This window comes from Panthera onca, chromosome B4, assembly GCF_046562875.1.
Source record: "Panthera onca isolate mPanOnc1 chromosome B4, mPanOnc1 haplotype 2, whole genome shotgun sequence".
NCBI classification, from domain to species: Eukaryota; Metazoa; Chordata; class Mammalia; order Carnivora; family Felidae; genus Panthera; species Panthera onca.
In genome coordinates this window covers 113,468,084-113,489,889 of record NC_138345.1, presented here as the reverse complement: position 1 = coordinate 113,489,889, position 21,806 = coordinate 113,468,084, and the positions used below count along the sequence as shown (strand labels likewise).

Below are 21,806 nucleotides of genomic sequence, written 5' to 3'. Positions count from 1 at the left end.
CCATATCTCCAAATATTATCTCAGTGGGGGTTATGACTTGAACACAAATTTGGGGAGACATAAACATTCAGTTTATAACATGAAGTATAATTGGAAACCATTTTTAAGAAATGAAACTAATTCCATAACACACACACGTGTGTGGGGGCGTGCATCACCCCCCTTCCACACACACACACATAAGACTTTAGACCAAACTTTGAACCTTTGACGAGGACCATGCATAAAGTTATGCCAAATCTTGAAGCACTGAATCTAAATAATAAAAATTAGACTGACAATCCACAACAGAAGGACAAGTAAAGCTAATCAGGAATGGTTCATGTACTTGGCATTATTGGAAAAGAAATCAGAGATAGCTTGACATAAGTAAGGTAGCAGGGAAGTCCCAGAGTGCTATAACTGGTCCAGAAAAGACTTTTAAATTTAACTTGAGCATCTTGGCGTTGTAAGAGCTGAAACATCTTTGTTTCAAAAAGGTGCAATGTGCATAGAATCCATTTATTAGAAATTTAAAAGTATTCTATTGACAATGGTTTCAGATTTATTACCAAAGTGGAAGAAAATGAGCACATTTTTTATTTTGCTATGTTCTGTCCAATGAGCAAAAAGAAAACAAAGAAAGGATGAATTGTAATGATACTATATTTCAGTCCTTGTGAAAGAAGCATTGATGACCGACATAACCACTGGAATACCAAAACCTTGTCTTGATTAATTGTTATCTTAAGAATAAAAATCTGCATATAGTGTGCATTTATTTTCATATGTGTCCTGCCTACTTTCAAATAGAATTTATAATGGTAAAAAATAAATCATTATGACAATCCCTATCAAAATAACACCAGCATCCTTCATAGAGCTAGAACAAACCATTCTAAAATTTGTATGGAACCAGAAAAGACCCCGAATAGCCAAAGCAATCTTGAAAAAGAAAACCAAAGCAGGAGGCATCACAATCCCAGACTTCAAGCTGTATTACAAAGCTGTAATCATCAGTACAGTATGGTACTGGCACAAAAACAGACACTCAGATCAATGTAAGAGAATAGAGAACCCGGAAATGGACCCACAAACATATGGCCAACTAATCTTTGACAAAGCAGGAAAGAATATCCAATAGAATAAAGACAGTTTCTTCAGCAAATGGTGCTGGGAAAACTGCACAGAGACATGCAGAAAAATGAGCCTGGACTGCTTTCTTCCACCATACACACACAAAAAAAACTCAAAATGGATGAAAGACCTAAGTGTAAGACAGGAAGCCGTCAAAATCCTCGAGGAGAAAGCAGGCAAAAACCTCTTTGACCTCAGCTGCAGCAATTTCTTTTTAACACGTCTCCAGAGGCAAGGGAAACAAAAGCAAAAATGAACTACTGGGACCTCATCAAAATAAAAAGCATCTCTGCACAGCAAAGAAAACAATCAGCAAAACTAAAAGGCAACCAACGGAATGGGAGAAGATATTTGCAAACAACATATCAGATAGTCAGTTAGTATCCAGAATCTATAAAGAACTTATACAACTCAACACCCAAAAAACAAATAGTCCAGTGAAGAAATGGGCAAAAGACACGAATAGACACCTCTCCAAAGAAGACATCCAGATGGCCAACCGACACATGAAAAAATGCTCAACATCACTCGTCATCAGAGAAATACAGATCAAAACCAAAATGAGATACCACCTCACCCCTGTCAGAATGGCTAAAACCAACTCAGGCAACAAGAGATGTTGGTGAGGATGCAGAGAAAGAGGATCTCTCTTGCACTGCTGGTGGGAAAGCAAACTGATGCAATCACTCCAGAAAACAGAATGGAGATTCCTCAAAAAATTAAAAATAGAACTACCCTATGACCCAGCAATTGTACTATTAGGTATTTATCCAAGGGATACAGATGTGCTGTTTTGAAGAGGCACATGTACCCCAATGTTTATGACGATAGTCAAAGTATGGAAAGAGCCCAAATGTCCATCAACAGATGAATGGATAAAGAAGATGTGGTGTGTGTGTGTGTGTATATATATATATATATATATATATATATATATATAATGCAGTATTACTCAGCAATCAAAAAGAATGAAATCTTGCCATTTGCAACTACGTGGATGGACTGAAGGGTATAATGTTAAGCAAAATTTTTGAGTCAGAGAAATACAAATATCATATGACTTCACTCATATGAGGACTTCAGGGTACAAAACAGATGAACATAAAGGAAGAGAAGCAAAAATAATATAAAAATAGGGAGGGGGACAAAAACATAAGAAACTCTTAAATATAGAGAGCAAACAGTTGCTGGAGAGGTTGTGGGGGGGGAGGGCTAAATGGGTAAGGGGCATTAAGGAATCTACTCTTGAAATCATTGTTGCACTACATGCTAACTAACTTGGATGTAAATTAAACAATAAATAACATAAAATGAAATTAAATAAGTAAATAAATAAATAAAATCAGAAAAAAAAAAATCATTATATTTGTTAACCCATATTGGATTGTAAGGTCCAGCAAACCCCAACTACGATGGTTTAAGCACAAAAGGGAATTTATCAGTCCATCTAGTTGAAGTCCTGAGGTAGAACTCACATCTAACACAACTAAATCCGGGATTCAAAGAAGTCATCAGGTATCTGTTTCCCTGTCTTCACATCTCAGGTCTGCTTTCCTTTGGGTTGGCTCCATTGTCAAGCACCTGTGGAACAAAATGGCAGCCTAAAACTCTAGTTTCTCATGCCCATATTCTGAAAATTAACACCGTCTTCACAGTCATGGTAGTGAAAGGCTTTGATAGACCTTATGTTAATATCATGGCTCATTCTTGATCCAGTTACAGTGATCAGAGCAACAGAGCCCATTGATTGGCCTGGCCTGTGTCATGTTCCCACCCTTGACTCCAAAAGGCCAGGACTAATTCCCTCTAAACCACATGGACTGAGAATGGCAGAAACGAAGCAACCGAGAAATAATGACACTCTATTACCACAAAAGGGGTAAATAGCTTTCACGTAGTCGAACACTACAGATGTCTACCACAGTCCCAGTACAATTAAATTGAATCATTGACAAATATGGAAAAGAAAAAGTCCCATATAATAGTGGTAGTGGTCTTGGGGGTGTGGAGGGAAAGAAGGGGTGATGGTACATCACAGAAAACTGGACTGAGAAAAGCCAGAATGAGCAAGTATAAGAACTTTGCTTTGAGTTTTCGAGAAGCCGTGGGTCGTGTAGCTCTCCTAATCTAATGAAAGGAAGCTCCCAGCTTGTTAGTTGATATAGATACTTTCCTGGTTCTGAATTCTGAGAATAATTTGTGTCCAAAGCCTTTAATAAGAAATACTCAAAAACGTAATGAGGTACCATGTTTTCAAAAAGCAAGATTTCAAACGGAGAAAGATTTCCTTTTGCTCAATGAAAGCCAAGGACATAGCATTACACTGTAGCTCCGTAAAGTCAATTATTCAAAAGGCTAGTGTGACATGGGCCAACTATGTAACTTAATGAAGGGCTCAACCATAGAAAACCTGCAGTGAAATGTTAGCTCTGCTACTTATTAGCTGAGCCACTTAGCCATCCCTCTCATTCTCTAAACTTATGTTTTTTAATTATAAAGAAGGAGTAATAATACCTATATTTTTTACTATAAATGAGAATTAAATTAAGTAACATATGAAAGTACTTTTAACTCTTTAATATATATTTATAGATATACAAAGTATTTTCATCAGGAAAATGATACTCTAGGATCTTCTAGATAAAGGATAAAGTCAGATGGCATTGTATATATCTTATGACTGATTACAGTTGATGAGCCATTCAATAGTAAAGGGCTATTTCAAGTTTTCATTGCAGCTCTAATAAAAGCCTTTTTTACTGCCCCTCTTTCATTATTTTGCTCTTAAACTTCCTAGGCTTCAAATAAGTGAGGTGTCACCAACAAAAGAAACCGTTGTTTTTATTTGTGAAGTACTTTAAAGTAGTGCCCATAACCCTGAATAAAGCTTTGTGGACATTATTATTACCGGTAAAATCATTCCTACCGCATTACCTCAATCAATCGCTACCATATATTGAGCATTTCGTATTGGCCATACACAAAATGAATCACTTTTGCATCCATTGAAAACGCGATCCCTGGACTAGGAATGAGAAGGATGGCTTTTGTAACAGCCCTTGAGTGGTAGAACATTGGCCTAACCACCTCCTGCTGACTCCGTTTCTCCAGGCATAGTATGGGTATGACTGCACATCTTACAAGTTTCCTTCCAGACTTCAATATCCTATCATTACTTCGTCAGGGTTAACTTATTGGTGAAAAGATTGTTTCTCACATTTGTGGTGTTCCATAAGCACTTTTACCCTGGTTATGAATCAGTACTTTTGTTACAGTGTTCTCTTTGGTATTTTATCAGAAACAGCACCATTTTTTTTTTTTTTCCTCCAATGAACCTGATGGGCTGCTCTTCCGTAAGAGAGAAGAACGTGTCTGCTACAATTCATGGAATTTTGTGGAGTGTGTTTCCTTAAGGAAACAGAAAAGACCCAGTAAGTTTGTGTTAATGTCTTAAACAAGCAGGTAGTATTGTATTTCCAAGGGAAAATTCATTTCTTTTTTTCTTTTTTTTTTTTTTTAATTAAAAAAAATTATTGAGATGGGGCTCCTGGGTCGCTCAGTTGGTTATGTGTCCAACTTTGGCTCAGGTCATGATCTCCGGGTTCGTGAGTTCCAGCCCAGCGTCGGGCTCTGTGCTGACAGCTCGGAGCTTGGAGCCTGCTTCGAATTCTGTGTCTCCCTCTCTCTCTGCCTCTCCCCACTCACACTCTGTCTCTCCTTCTCTCTCAAAAAATAAGTAAACATCCAAAAATTTTTTTTTTAAATATTGAGGTGTCATGGATATAACACTATATCTTAAGTTCCCTAATAGTTCACCAGCTTTCATCAGTCAAGGTCAGAGTTAATATGCCAAAATGGCATCTAGCAGTGGCTTTCAGCTTTGGATACACATTATAGACATTAGGGAGCTTTAAAAAATATCAGTGCCTGAATCCCACCACTAGCGATTCTGAAGAAATTGGCCAAGGGCGCAGCCTGGAAATTGAGATTTATTTTCTAAAGCTTTCCCAGATGATTCTAATGTATAGTCAAGATTAAGATTTACTGGCCCATCTGGTGTTATCCGTGAGGCAGGGCATCATGTACTTGAAGACAGGATGCGCCAATCAGGATGATATGGTGGATAGATACACTGTTGGAGAACATCAGCAGGATTGCCCAGTCAAGCCCCAACCAGCATTTGCAAGACAGGTGAAACCAGTGGTATAAAAAAATGGCTGGTTGTAAGAAGGATTTTTGTACTTATGTATGCTGTTTGGGGGACTTTCAACTGAGGAAAAGTAGAAGAAACATACGTCATCTTCAGTGGAAAAAGCCTATGTGAGAATTTTCTTTTTTTTCTTTTCTTCTCCCCCCTGCTCCCATTTTTTAAATTGTCAAGATCTAGAGCAGACACCTGGGGAAAAGATGTTCTGCATTTGCCCTCCCACCCCTTTTGGTGGCATTAAATTTTCTTTTCTATTTCGGAGGTTTTCTGGACAGGGTTTATAATATCGTTGTTTCCTGCAGGGTCTATTTTAATTGACAGAACCAATAGACACAAGAAATCTTTACCAAAATGAGAAACCAACTGGATGTAATCCTTTGGGAATTTCTCTGCTTTCTTAAATAAACTCCAACACATGGTCTTGTCCTGGCATGTTTGGGCAATTATGCCCATTACGTCTCTTTGCTGGCTTTTTAAACCAGTTTTTTTGATTTCTTGTGAATTTTTCGGAGCAAAGCTAAATTGATCTTGCACCGAAAAGATAAACTCCAATCCAGAAACCAAAAAGAAAATGTTTATGTGGTTGAGGTGCATATTTATAGAATTCCTCACTGGAGGGTGAGACGTGGGCGGGGGGCGATGTTTCAGCTTCTGGTGGATATGATAGTCCTTTGTCAGTTCTGTGAGATGAGAGGTTTTCATCCACCGTGAAGCTTGCCAAGCCTGGTCTACAGATGGTTAACATTTATGCTCTTCTTATATTGGCTTGTGAATTCTTGGGTGAAAATTTGAGGTTAAATGTACAAATAATATGGAAGGAAGTAAATGCTTGAGGTTAATGTATGCAGGAAAAACCGGGGAGGGGACTTTTTGCTAAAGGTTTTTTTGAAAAGCTACTCTACTTCCTACAGATGGATAGAGTAACCCAAGATAAGGGAGTTTAATTCTTTTTTTTTCAATTTTTATAATGGCCACAAAAACACACCTCATACTCTGAAGCAGGGAGAAATATCGAATTGGTCATAGGGTTATATTATTTTGTTTGTTTGTTTGTCTGCTTTTCTGTTTCACAATATGAGGAGAGAAAACTAAGATGTTTGGAAAATTAAAAGACAGTAAAATAAGTTTCCTCCATGGTAGCATTTAGGGATTAAAAGACAAGTAGTCAAAAAGAGTAAGAAAGGCCACTAATCATTGTTATATTCACTGATTACCTAAAGATTTCAGAGATTTTTATTTTCTTGTATTGATTTTCCTGTTGGTAAGAGTCCTTAATATTTTGTTTTCTCGGATCTCAGGCTTTATCCCTGTTAAATAATCTGTTAGGTAGGGGTGTGTATGTGTGTGTGTGTGTGTGTGTGTGTGTGTAGGCAATTTAGAAGTGTAGTAATAAGTTGTCTTATAATTCAATTACCTCTTGATTTGAAAGATGAATTTTATTAAACTATAGGATACATGTAAGAAGTTTTGGCTGTAAAGAATAGAAACCAATTTGGCTACTTTAAGAAAAAAATCAAGATTCATTGCAAAGATACTGGGGTTATTTCACAGTACCTAAAGGCTGAGAGATGTCAGTGTATTAAGTTGTTTTTAAAATAGCTCTTGGGAAGCCTTGTGGCTCAGTCAGTTAAGTGTGTGACTTTCCCTCAAGTCGGAATCTTGTGTTTCATGAGTTTGAGGCCCACGTCAGGCTCTGTGCTGACTGTTCAGAGCCTGGAACTTGCTTTGGATTCTGTGTCTCCTCTCTCTCTCTCTGCCCTTCCCCCATTTACACTCTGTCTTTCTCTCTTTCTCTCTCAAAAATAAATAAACATTAAAAAAATCTTTTTAAATGGCTTTCAGTGATCCCTGACTCGTAATATTTTTTACCAAATATCATCCCCTCCCCAAGAGTGTGGGCTGGCTGGATCTAGTGACTTCTAATAAATAGAACTTAGCAAAAGTGATGGGATATCTCTTCCAAGATTAAGTTATAAAAGACTGTGTCTTCCATTTTCTTTCTCTTTCCAATCTGATGAAGACAGATGCCATATTTTGAGCTGCCCCGTGAAACAGCTTACGTGACAAGGAACCGAGGGCAGCCTCTGGCCAGCAGCTCAAGAGGAACCAAGGTTCTTAATGTAACTCCCGGCAAGAACAGAATTCTGCCGTCTGCTATGTGAGAGCCTGGAAAATATCCTTCCCTAGTTGAGATGTCTGATGAGAGTACAGCTGTGGTCAGCACTTTGACTTTAATTTTTTGAGGGATCTGGGGACAGAGGGTCCAGTTAAGTCACGTCTAGATTCCCAACTTGCAGAAATTATGGGAAAATAAATGCTCTTCATTAATTTAGTGTTGAGTTAATCTGTTACATAACAATAGATAACTGAGAGTCAGCAAGAAACTGGCAGAGCACTGGGGGAATCCATCAAATGTCTTTTTTTTTTTTTTTTTTCCTGCTCCTTGATTTTCTTTTCCTTTGGGTGTCTCTCATTCATTTCTCCCATTACCAAGCCACTTTGCCTACTCCTCAGGACCAGGGGCACCAATCGTTCCTATATTACCAGCTCTCAGTTTCTGTCACACAAAAGGAAATTAATGTATTTTTAGGTACATATCCACACCTCTAATTTTAGGTACATTTCCAAACTTTGGACCGGAGGCCCACATTTGAACCAATCATCTATGCCCAGGAGGGAAGCATAAAAAGAAGAGACTGTGATTGGCCCTGCTTGGATCAAGCATACTAACACTGCAGTGTTGGGAGCAATTGTGAAGACTGGAGAAGGTAGTTACATCTGCAATTTGTTTCAATATCTTGTTCACTTTGGTCCCTGTTTATACAATTTGAATTACTAACATATATTAGTAAAGTATTTGAATTCTTTCAATTCATTCAAATACTCTAAAAAGTAAATGTAGAAAAACTGAAGGTCTCTAGAAAGACTTTCCACCTAGAAAATACATCCTGTGAAACTTGAGGTTTGTGCAAGTTACACGCCAAGAAGTAGAAAGTAATAGACACCGACATTCTTGATTATTCAGGAAGGATATGGTTTGACATTTAAGGCCAACTGAAGCTTCTTACCCCAATCATATCGCAAGCTCCTTTGGGCCTCCACTCTTTATTTATTGTCCTACATGTGTGTGGAAAAACTGATACAATTCTGGCAAAGGGCGGGGTGGGGGGGAACCCACTAAGATCTGTTGGTTGTACCAGGATAGTGAGCATTTATCAAGCTACAGTATTTTTCAAGCTGCACTTGCATAATTGTGACCCCTGAAAAGGTCCCTTCCGAACTGAACTGCCTATACATAGAAGGGCAGAACGCAGACAATAATCAAACAATGTAGACAAAACAGGGCGGCTTTGCCGCAGTCTCGCTGGGATCCAAGGAGAACAAAGGGTGGCAGGTTATGTTGTATTTTGGCCATCAGACTTGCTTTGCATCTCAAAAGCGTTCTGTAAAAATTACCTCTGGAATCAGACAAAATAAGCATACTTCTCTATTATTTTGGTGTCCTAGGAGAATCAGCGACACAGTGAGATGGTCAAGGTAATAAAATCACGCATTCAAGGGGCGCCTGAGTGGCTCAGTCAGTTGAGCGTCCGACTTCGGCTCAGGTCATGATCTCGCGGTCTGTGAGTTGGAGCCCTGCGTCGGGCTCTGTGCTCACGGCTCGGAGCCTGGAGCCTGTTTCGGACTCTGTGTCTCCCTCTCTCTCTGCTCCTCCCCTGTTCATGCTCTGTCTCTCTCTGTCTCAAAAAAATAAATAAACGTTAAAAAAAAATAAATAAAAAAATATAAAGTCTGAAGTAATCTCTACACCCAACACGGGGCTCGAACTCCAAACCTCAAGATCAAGAGTCACATGCTCTTTCCACCGAGCCAGCCGGGCGCCCCTATGACATACTTTTTGACACCAGTCATTTGCTCTGTCAACCTCAATGTCCTCATTTGTCAAATAGAGAAGTGATTTTAGCAATGACACATACAAAGTTCTGTGTATGACCCAGTGCATGGTATTGCGCACTCAATCTCATGCATTTTTTCGTCATTCTTTGGGAACGAGAAGGGAACGTGAGTCGGTTGTCCCTTGGTGATCATCTAGGCTCACAGCTGTGGGCACATTTTGGTGTATCAGTTTCCCAGGCTGCCATAATAAATTGCCACAAACGTGATGGCTTAAAACAACAGCAATGTGTTCTCTCTCAGATTTGGAGGTAAGAAATCTGAAGTCAAGGTGTCAGCAGCCCATGCTCCCTCTAAATGTACTTGGGGAGCATTTTCCCTTGATTCTCTCATATTTTTTTTTTATTTAATTTAAGTTTATTTATTTATTTTGAGGGAGAGCAAGAGAGACAGCACAAGCTGGAGAGGGGCAGAGAGGAGAGACAGAATCCCAAGCAGGCTCCACACCATCAGCACAGAGCCCAGTGTGGGGCTCGAACTCACAGACCATAAGATCGGGAGTCGGACGCTTAACTGACTCTGCCAACCAGGTGCCCTGATTCTCTGAGCTTCGGGTGGTTTCTGCCCGTGGTCTGTGGCGGCAGAAGCCCAATATCTGCCTTTATCTTCCTTCACATGGCCTTCCTCCTTCCCCAGTGCATGTCTGTCTCCCAATCGCTCCTTCCTTTCTCTTAAGAGGACACCAGTCACTGGATGTAGGTTTGCCCTACATCCCGGATGATTGCATCTGGAAATCATAAACTAACTGCATCTGTCAATACCCTATTTTCAAATAAAGTCACATTCCGAGGTTCTGGGTGCACGTGATCGGGTGTTTGCGGGGCAAGGGCTGGGGGGCGCTATTCACCACACTGCAGTGGTGGGGTTGCCAAATGCTTCCAGCTCCTCCATGCCCTTTGCCTGATTTTTACTTCAACCTATTCATTCAGCTCACATTTTGGACGCACCTACTGTGTATCAGATCTTGGGACACAAAGGTGGTTCCTTGAAAGAGCTCACCATATTTTGAGAAAGGTGCACACTGAACAGGCTGTCTGTAACTATAGCAACAGAGAAAAGTGGTGTTTTATCCCTAAGTGGTTGGAGAGGACTCTCTGAAGGAAGCAAATCCTGTAGGTGTCACAAACTGTTTCCTCATCTAGGCAAAGCACAGCTGCCAGATGAAGGTATATAGGGTGAAAGAAGGAAATGGACATGGCCAGACAGACCATTCTGGCCCTCTGGGTTAAACAGAAGTAGGCAACATCCTTGGGTGCCCAACCAACTTGCTTCAAATAGGATTGCACCCAACATTCAAGGCGAATGTATATCAAGGTGTAACAATTAGAACCCTGGATTGTAAAAATTTTATTTAAATAAAGGATTTAGGGGCGCTTGGGTGGCTCAGTCGGTTGAGCGACCGACTTCAGCTCAGGTTATCATCTCACGGTTCGTGAGTTCGAGCCCCGCGTCAGGCTCTGTGCTGACAGCTCAGAGCCCGGATCCTGCTTCAGATTCTGTGTCTCCCTCTCTCTCTGCCCCTCCCCCGCTCATGCTCTGTCTCTCTCTGTCTCAGAAATAAATAAACATTAAAAACAATTTTTTTAAATAAAATAAGATAAAATAAAATAAAATAAAGGATTTACCTGAGTGTCTGCTATCTACGAGAAATACAGTTTTATTTAAAATGGGGAAAGTGCACTGCAAAATGTATGTATGTGCGACCACTCATTGGCTGGAATAGAACATCACTGGTTTCTAAATTATTTAATTGGTGACACATTGCCATGATATGCGGTGACATTTAAGCTCCCTTTGTAGTTATGTTTCTTTCAAGGGGATGTTTTTATAAATCTAATTTCATACACATCATAGTTTAAAATTCTTCCCTGCGGCAAAGTGGTAACTGAAAGCTAGATGTTAGCTTGTCATTGCACCTTGCTTTGAGAGAACTCGGGAGGTGCAAGAACACTTATTTTCAGCACTTGGAATGTGACAAATGTGTTATCTCTAGACTTCATGAGGTTCACCTCCACCTCCCTCCATTGCACCTAGATTCTTGGTGAGTGTAGGTGCTATGTTTTCTATGATAGAGGCTTTGTCCTCAGACAAAAAAATTCCACGTGCAAGCGTTGCCACGAGGATTCGATTGTATGTCTACAACAACTACTTCTGCTGGCAGGTGGTGGCTTAAGCTACGTCACCCCACAATCAGGCTCTGAAGCTATGCCAAAGATATCAGAAAGCCCTGGTATCTATGAAAGAATAATTACTAATCCGAGGTAGTTGAACAGAGGGGACTCACCTTGAATGAAATTGTGAAGTAGGTAAACATGTTCATTATCCTCTTACTTCCCTTTGCTAGACACTCAATGTCTGAATAGACAAAGAGAACACAAGGATTTTCCATGTCGTTCAATAAGCCTTAATATATTTAAAACTTAAGGGGCACCTGGGTGGCTCAGTCGGTTAAGCAGTCGACTTCGGCTCGGGTCATGATCTCGTGGTTTGTGAGTTCGAGCCCCACGTCGGGCTCTGTGCTGACAGCTCACAGCCTGGAGGCTGTTTCGGATTCTGTGTCTCCCTCTCTCTCTGACCCTCCCCCGTTCATGCTCTGTCTCTCTCTGTCTCAAAAATAAATAAACATTTAAAAAACAATTAAAAAAATATATTTAAAACTTAAGTGAATATTTTACTGCTTTAAGAATTAGAAAATGGTATGGAACCAATATGGCTGCCATGAAAAAAATTCAACACTGAGGTCTTATTGCTTCCAAGAGCAGGCAAAGGTTTCCCCAACGGTTCCTCAAAGCCCAGTTTCACCTATCCAACCTTCAATCATAGGCATCTTTAAGACATCTTTAAAATATCATCAGAGGCGCCTGGGCGGGTCAGTCATTTAAGCATCTGATTCTTGATTTCAGCTCAGGTCATGATCTCAGGGTCTTGAGATGGAGCCCCACATGGGGCCCTGAGCTGACAGCACAGAGTCTGCTTGGGATTCTCTCTCTCCTTCCCTCCCTGCCCCTTCCCTGCTCATGCTCTCTCTCTCTCTCTCCCTTTCTCTCTCTCTGTCTCAAATAAATAAATAAGTAAATAAGTAAATAAATAAATAAATATTTTAAAAAATACGTGATCAAAGATATGGATCTTTCCACCAAAAAAAAAAAAAATGCATAGATACAATTTACAAATGTTTTCAGTGGATTTTAGAGTCACATCTCCATTCCCTAAGATCGGGCTCATTCTTTTACTGTCTTTCGACTCAGACACACCCTTTCTTGTGTTGGAATGGGGTAGCAGCTGGAGTGGCCATTATACTTCTCCCCTTCCATATCAGGCTAGCTTCTGAATGTCTTCTTCCATGCTGTCATTCTGCAGACAGACCCACTGATCCTTCTTATTTTAAGGGCTTGTGTGTCAATCACCGTGAGAAACATTACGGGGAAACAATAGCAGGGAGATGACAAAAATAACAACAGGGCAGTCCCAAAGCTTACCTCTTAAGGCCCGCATGCCCGCTGAGAAGGTTCTAGGAGCCCTGCCCTTCAATAGCTGCTGTCTGATTTTCTTCTTTCGAGTCGGATCTCTTCTGATTAACTTGTTGGTTGAATCCTTTCTCCTTTCTAGGAAAAATTCAGAGTGTTTGGAAAGATGTCATGGGAGTAGATTTATCTCAAGGAGGCAAGTTGCGCCCTTGCGCTCCTGTGCACTGGGCGACCCACCCAAACGTAGGTACTTTCTCACTACACAGATTCCCTGCTCTTTTCCCTAAGAAATAGGTAAGTGTCATGAATTCCTTACAGAAGGAAGCCAATAGTTTTTAAGAACCTTGTAAAGGCATTGGAAAAGGGAATAGCGTTAAGGAGAGGGTTCATTCATTCAAAAATCAGTTAATGCTGATCTACTCAAAGTGAGAGATTGCAGAGGGAGAGTGCCCTGATGGTTAAAGAGAAAACTGCCCTTTTGGAGCTCACTACTAGGATTCTCATTGTTTTCCCATCTTTTCGGTCTTAACATGCTTCTCTCACCCAACTTCATTATGCTACAGTCCACATATTTCTTCAGCTTTAGGGGGTGATTTTGAGTTCTAAAAAAAAAGACGCTCACCACTCTGAATTTCATACCTTTCTCTCACTGTTTACACTCTTTTCCTCAATAACTCACCTGTCCAGGGTTGCCAGATTTAGCAATAAAAACAGTGAAGTCTGAATTTCAGAAAAACAGCAAGTGATCTTTTAGCATGTAACATTTGGAACATACTTATACTGAGAAATGTATCGTTGTTCATCTAATTCTGATTTAACTGGACGTCCTGATTTTTATCTTGCAACCCTACCATTATCCCAGCCCCTCTCTCCAAAATGTTGGCCCTCAAATTGAGTGACATCCACAGATTTAGACAGGATCTTCTTGATTTTATAAACCCGGTCACGGAGACATGCTAAACGCTCCGTAGGAAACCACTCCCTGCCAGGCAACACTTATTTGCTCCCCTCTGACATTGACCCTGTTAGCTGAATGGGACACTCCAGCCACTGCTAACCTCATACAATACGAGTCACATCTGGAGCATGTTTGTTTGGTTCCCCCCTCTCACTGATTTGAATTTTTGATTTTTTTTTTTTTTTCCTCGAGAAAACAAATCCTGTGGGCCTTGGCTGTCTGTCCCCTGTCCTGGGTCTGAGTGTCTTTTGTTTCTGTGATGACACTAAATGAGGATCGTGTTGGTAATTATCAAGCACATATTCTCCAAAAACTGTGGTAACAAGGCAAGAAAGACTGAAGCCTACAAGTAACTTACACCTAAGTTTTGATCTTCTCTAAAAAGCAAAGAAGAAAACCAAAGGTGAACAACTGGTCTGAATGTCACTCCCATCGTTCCCCCTGCTCATAGTGTGGTAGGATCTAGAATGTATGAAGCCTCGTGAAACGGATTTTGGATTAGCTCCTCTCTGACTGAGAGTTGGCTGTTCTGAGCTCAGCAGATATCAGAGTATCATGAGATTGGGAAACACCCAATGTGTAATTTATTTGATGCAACACTTTTGTAGGTATACTATTATGCCAACTTTTAACCTCAACCTAACTGAATTGAATTATGTTATCACTAATACCCCAAATCAGCAATTTCTAAAGGAGTTTATATGTGCAGCTGCTTTAAAATGTGCTTACAGATTAGCAAAATGTCAGAGCCTACTTTCAAAGATAGCTGTCTCCTGGGACACCATTTATTCTCGATCGTGACTTTAATGAGATTACCTCCCACCGAAGCAAACTGGTTTTCTATAAAATTCTAAAGAGAAGTTATCCACAGAAAAAGCTATGATACTTCCAGTCAGTGTGGCCACCTCTGAGACAGGTAATAGACGCTGAAACTTCTGTGACACCAACCTCCAGTGTTCATTGCCAAACTAATTACACAAGGAGGCCATCAGAATGAGGTGGTTCCCACACTTCAGCAGCCTGTGCAAGCAAACCCAAAACGAAACCTGTAAACGCTTCGAGGTTAAGAAATCAAAATCTAAGAACAACCAATCATAGACAACTAGGTTTTTCCCAAATAACGCAATGGCTGAAGCTGTAGCCAATTTAATCATTTCTTTGTTTTGTTTCTGCCTCTTTTCTTTAAAAGTCTAACCCCAGCAGGATGGAGGTTCCTCAAAAAATTAAAAATAGAACTACCTATGACCCATTAATTGCACTACTAAGGATTTATCCAAAGGATACAGGTATGCTATTTAGAAGGGGCACATGCACCCCAGTGTTCATGGCAGCACTATCAACAATGGCCAATGGATGGAAAGAGCCCAAATGTCCATCGACGGATGAATGGGTAAAGAAGATGTGGTATATATACACAATGGAATATTACTCAGCAATCAAAAGGAATGAAGTCTTGCCATTTGCAACTACGTGGATGGAACTAGAGGGTATTATGCTAAGTGAAATTAGTCAGTCAGAGAAATACAAATATATGACTTCACTCATATGAGGACTTTAAGAGACAAAGCAGATGAACATAAGGGAAGGGAAGTAAAAATAACATAAAACAAGGAAGGGGACAAAGCATAAAAGACTCTTAAATACAGAGAACAAACTGAGGGTTGCTGGAAAGGTTGTGGGAGGGGGGATGCGCTGAATGGGTAAGGGGCATTAAGGAAGACACTTGTTGGGTTGAGCACTGGGTGTTATCCATGGGGGATGAAGCACTGGAACCTAGTCCTGAAATCATTATTGCACTAACTATATGCTAACTAACTTGAATATAAATTTAAAAATAAGTAAATAAAATAAAAAAAAAATTAAATATATCCGCCTCCCCACCCCCCACAAAAAAAAAAAAAAAAAAAGTCTACCTCCAGGCTTCTGACAGTGGAGTGATCCTAACCATTTCAGGCCTGGAACTGCCCTATGTGAATCGGTTTTTGTTCCAACAAACTCTTAAAATGTTTACTATATCTCAGTGTATGTTTTAACACTATAAAGAAATCATTTATAAACCTGGAACTTGGACGGACGGAGATTTGGATGGAGACCAGATGATTATTCCCCAAGAGCAGAATCTAAAATGGGACAGCCGCTCGTGCCATTGGTTCACAAACTCCACTTTTCACAGAAACAAAAAAGTGTTTCTGAAATCCGCCTGAGACTCCCTAGGGGGTCAAGGGAGAATGCAGAGAACTGGCAAACAGTATGTGAGCCTATTCAGGCCCTTCAGGAAATCAGAGTGCAGAGCCTACAGGGTAGCCCAAGGGAGCACTCTCGGGCCTGAGCCTTGAGGCCTCAGGACCTTGCTTTACAACCCTGGTGAAGACAAGCCCCCGCCTGCCTGTCGCATCGCCTGCGGGTCACATAGGTTACTACTCCGCGCACATCACATCGCCTTCGGTGTTTCCTGATTCAGGCCGGGCTGGGGGTCGTTCTGTACTGTTTTGATTATATCTGCCGGTTCTGATGAGCTCATTGCGTTGTTAATTAAATTTTTAGCTTATTTGAGTCTCCTTTTAATAGTTCACTTTTAACGGCGGCGAAGAGGACATAGCACCTCAGAGAATAGTGTCTGCCCCAGAGGTAACTCCACAGCCTTCCTTCCTGGGCTTCAAATCCCGTCCTCTTGCCAGGCCTTCCAGGGAACCCCAAAGGCACAAGTTAAAAATCTTCATCCAGGTGGTTTAGGAAGAGCATGGATGAAATTACCCTTCTGAGGAGAAATGCAGATAGCCCTCCAGCCTCTGGGGAATTGCCAGACCAGAGAGGCCCAGAAGCTGTCACCCGGACCAAAGGTGAGGGCTCTCACCTCACGTATATTGTGTGTGTTAAAGTGCTTTTTCCACATTGTTTATCAATTGGGATACAATAACTCCCTAGGTGGTCTCTCTGGACACAGTATAGACCCTGAAAGGAATCTTTTCAGATGTGATCATCTATAGTCACCTATTCTCGTCCCTTTGTCTACGTAATGTTAATGTGGGATATGTTCCCCTGAACACTGGCTCTTTTAGGTGAATGAAAAACTCAGACAATGCCAGCTCTTTGTTTATTCTGTCTAGCCCAATCCCTTAAGGGTATCAACTCTGTTAAACTTTAAAAATTGTTTTGCCTAGGGGTGCCTGGGTGGCTCAGTTGATTAAGCATCCCACTTCCACACGGGTCATGATCTCACATTTGGTGAGTTCGAGCCCCGCATCGGGCTCTGTGCTGACAGCTCAGAGCCTGGAGCCTGCTTCGGATTCTGTGTCTCCCCCTCTCTGTTCATCCCCCTCTCTCTTTCTCTCAAAAATAAATAAACATTAAAAAATTAAAAAAAAATAGCTTTGCCTAGTTGTCAGTTTTTCTCTGTTTTTCCTTTTGGGTTTTGGTGGCTGGAAGTTTTAAATTTTCACGCAGTCAAATCTGCGTTTCTTATGAGGATATATTTCCACGTCAGAGTTTCTTGCACTTTTGCCTTCAAACAATCCATTATGAATACAAATTTTAAAATGTGCAGCTAAGCTTAAAAACTGTTTAGATAGATAGCTATAATAGTTCCGACCAGTACAGTGCCTCATGACGTTCAGCGGTACGATACTGGACTGACGCAGTCAGGTACGTGCTCATTTGGTCTCTGCCATATGATAGCTCTGCATCCTCGATGCTCTGTTGGAAACCCTAGGAACCCTCCTTTTTCTCTTCTCTCCCTTTCCCGAAAAAGTCAGTCTTAAAGAAGTTACATAGAATTGAGCAAAGTGGACGTGAGCTTTAGGGCAGGGCTGTGGGATGGGAAATTGGCATGTTCCAGAGGTGATGTCAGAGCTCAAGTGAAGTGACAAGGACAAATATCTACCTTCACTCTAGACTTTATGACTATTGGCCTGTGGTCCACAGGTGGGGCAGAACATTTCATATTCTTACCAAGAAGTTAACTATTTAACAAGAAGTCTCTGTTAGTTAGGATGCTATCAGTTATAAGGGATAATAACAAGTTAAAATGGCTTAAGCAAAAACAAAACAAAACAAAACAAACAAACAAACAAACAACTACTGGAAGGTTCTTGGGGTCTCTCACAGAATCTAAGGAGGAGGTGAATGACCAAGTCATAAGGAGGGCCAGAATGCAGCAGAGAGAACACCCTGGAACAACTCAATTCAGGAACTTAAATGTCCCCAGGATGTTCCCTATGGCTTTCACTTCTGTTTCTCTTTGTGTTTTCTCTTTCTCTAGAATGGTGTTCTTCACAGTGTAAGAGAAAATGACTGCCAATGGTTTCAAGATTTTATTTGCAACACATATGACTATAGGAGAGAAACTGCCTTGATTTCCAGTGTTTCCAGGTCCAAAAATCCCAGTAAACGAACTCATTGGCCAAGCTTAGGCGCCTAGTCATGGTGGCTCCTGGATCCTTGGATGAAAGTGAGATCCCTGAGGGAGTATTTGAAGGATTTCCCAGAATAGCGCCTGGTGGTTCAGTCAGTTAAGCATCTGACTCTTGGTTTCAGCTCGGGTCATGATCTCCTGGTTTCATGAGTTTGAGCCCTGAGTCGGGCTCTGTGCTGACAGCATGGAGTCTGCTTGGAAGCCTCTCTCTTTCCTTCTCTCTCTGCCCCTCCCCCACTCACACTCTCTGTCCCTTTCAAAATGAATAAACTTAAAAAAAAAAAAAAAAAAGGAATTGGGATGCTATGTATAACCCCTGAGTATCTAGTAGGCAGACCGGCCTACTTACCTCCATCTCTTAAGGGTATAGGTGAGCAGTTCTGCTTTAAACTCATCCTGACTTAGCAGTGTTCTCTACAATAATTCTACATTCACCTCTGATGGTGAACTCAAGAGAATGACATTTATAAGAAGTGAGAACTTCTCAGTATGTTGCCTTCTGTATTACATGGACTCTGTAAGCGAGTGTCAAAAGTGGGATGTCAAAGTCTAAGTATATTTTTAATGAATACATTTGACCAGTTCCTTCCAAAAAGATTGTAGCTCACTGTATTCCCATAAACAAAGTGTCAGAAATGGCATTTCCCTATAAACTTATGGGCATTGGACATCATTAATTTTTTAATATTCATCAATCTGCTAGGTAACAAATGGCATATTGTTTTATTTTGCATTTTCCTGACTACTAATAGGACTGCATAACTTCTGTTATTGTTATCTACCTTCCTTTATTGTCAAATTGCCCATTCCTATATTTTTCCTATTTTTCTCTTATTTGCTCATTTTCCAACTTGTAGGAGTTTTGTGTGAAGATAGTAATTTAACCTTTTGCATTTTAATTTTTTTTTACTGTATTTAATATTAATCTCTATTTGTCACATGTCACTGATTTTTTTTTTTTTTACCCCTCATTTGTATCAGCTTTGTTTATGGTGCTTCTTACACAGAAACAACGTAGATATATGATCGTATAATTAAACGATATATTAATCATTTCCTTTATGGATGCTTATTTTCCTGACTTACTTAAGGAAGTTTTTCTACCCATCCCAATCTGGTGGATCTACACATTTCCTAACTTTTCTTCTACTGGTTTTGATTTCTGCAATATAGTCCAAGTGGATTTGGTTTTGTATATGATGCAGCAGTCTAACTTTTAGCTAGAAGGCCAGTGTTCAGGATATAGAAAAATAAGTAAATGCCAACCCTTTCAAACATAACCTCAGAGGAGTACACATCTGATGTTCACCTTGGATTTTTTCCTATGCACATATAATTCTTTGAGATGTGTTTGTATATATGTACACACACATATGCACACACAAATAAATTTATTTTACTTATTTACCTTATTTTCCTTCAGTTTGCTTTCTTTGCTTAAAATTCTGGGAAGGAACTCCAAACCAGTGGTCTGTGGCTCTAGCTCATTCTTTCAGAAGACACAATAGCATGCTATCTTAAGAATTGACCAACCGGATGCATTAAGGCATAACCAACTAATTAACTGCTCCCAGCTGAAGTCCCCAGGGTAAAATCTTCAGCTGCCCAACCTCTCCAAGTCCTGCTCTGAATAGTCAAACCTCCACAAAGCTCTGTGACTGACTGCCCTCTCGATTCTTCTAGGACAGAGTCACAGTATCCACCTCCGTCTTCAAAAAGGGTAACTTTCTCCTGTGCCACCTTCAATCAGCCTGCTCCACAGATGCTCCACATTCTGAGCTAGCTTTCTTCCTAATGCATTGTGGGTCTGGCTTCTCCATTTAATATTCTGCATGGAAAAGGAGCAGGGAAAGTACCATTATTCTCCTGCTGACCCTGTTTTAAAAAAAAAAAAAATGTGTATTTAGTTACTGAGAGAGAGAGAGAGAGAAGGTGGGGCAGAGAGAGAGAGGGAGAGAGAGAATCCCAATTAGGCTCCACGTTGTCAACGCAGAGCCCGACTCGGGGCTCTATTTCACCACTGGGAGATCACGTGAGCCAGTATCAACAGTCAGATGCTCAACTGACTGAGCCACCCAGGCCCCCCTGCTGCTGACCCTTTTGATACTTTTTAATCTATGGTGGGTATAGTTAAAAAGAACTGAAGACTACTGCAATATTTATTGATCGCTCATCCATCTTTGATTCCATAGGCAGGTACCACTTAGCCAAGCCATATGATTTTGATACTGATTCAAGTTTTTTTTTTTATCTTCCCTCGGAGCTTCTGCTGCAGCAGCATCTCAATCAGGTTTCATTTATTCCTCAAATATGTATCGATGCCACAATTTACCAAACACAGGGTCAAGTGCTGTGGATAGACTGGTAAGCAAAATAGTCACAATACTGGGGAGTTACGGACTTCCTCCGAGCAAATTCTAATCTTGGATGTCATTAAAAACATTCCTCACCCTCCATATTCCTCTGAAGCATCTATTCAAATGTCTGATGCAGATTTAGCCTTCCTTACGTGCTCTCGCCATAAAACAAAAGGTCAGCATCTTTTGCTGTCTAGAAGAGAAGGTGTTTTATGCCGTAGGTACCACCATGATACTTCTCAAGCAACAAATAGTTTCGCATCTTTTTAGCAACAAGAAAAATGTTGTTGCTATGAGTTAATGATCACCTAGTTTTCAAGAAATAGTTATCGAGCCCAGATTATAAAAGAAAGACACACCATGATCTAGTTTTAAGGTCAAGATCCAGAGGTTGTCACCGGAATCTACCCGCAAAACCAAGAGCACGCTGTATACACTGTATATTAGCCAACTTGACAATAAATTATATTTTAAAAAAAGATAAAAAATAAATAAAATAACCATTTTGCTCCCTGCTGAAAACCTCCCCCCTCCCTCCTTAGCCTTTTGTTTGGGGAACCCGGGATCAACTTGAGAATGACTAATCTACAATTCCTGTCAAAACCAGGTAGGTCCTGTATTTCCCTTTAGACCGCCCCCCCCCAACCCGCACCCGCTTCCTGGGGGATGGGGGGATGGGGGGATGGGGGGGCGGGGGCGTGGATTACCCTTTCTGAAGGCCATAGCCTGCTTCAGCCTCCTTTGCTCAGCAAAGCATTAAAGCTATAGTTCCTCTTTATCCCAAACTTTGCCTGTCTTCACGTTATATTTTGCGTCTGAAGCACTGAGGCATGTTTTTGACAACAATAGTGGGTGATATGTGTACAAGTCAGGAGTGTGGGAGTTTGATATGGGGAAGGTCATTATTCGTCCTGCATTATTTACATCTTCACAGATTTTTTTAACCTTTGAGCGAGCTCATTAGTAGAGAGGTCAAATTTTGCTTAAAATAAGCTTGAAAACTTATCTCTAGAGCAAAAATAGAAGCAGAACACAAACAATGCAAACTACTTGGAGGCAGCATGTGCACACAACAGACCAAAGGCTTATAAGAAATGAAGATGGTAAGTTTCCAACTCTTGCTTGGTGTCTACAGGCAAAGCAAGAGTGTCTGGGTTCATCGGAGCAGGGCATCCAACTTAAGTTTGCTACCTTTGGTGCTTTGACGCCAAAACTCTGCTGAGTGAACTGGTGAGTGGTTTGGGTCCAAAATTATCGTACTGACATAATTTCTTATATGTATTTAGTGTGTTTGGGTGAAATTGTTCTTTATACTGTTGAAAAGAAAGCGACAACA

General features: G+C 40.6%; 1 long non-coding RNA gene across 1 annotated transcript; it reads right to left on the bottom strand.

Annotated features, from left to right (window-relative positions):
• Positions 1 to 2,325: 2,325 nt before the first annotated feature.
• Positions 2,326 to 20,926, bottom strand: LOC132693970 (uncharacterized). Its single transcript, XR_009617082.3, has 3 exons — positions 19,522 to 20,926; positions 12,757 to 12,882; positions 2,326 to 2,697 (listed from the first exon to the last, which is right to left on the bottom strand). It is a non-coding gene; the product is annotated as an uncharacterized LOC132693970 (long non-coding RNA).
• Positions 20,927 to 21,806: the final 880 nt, after the last annotated feature.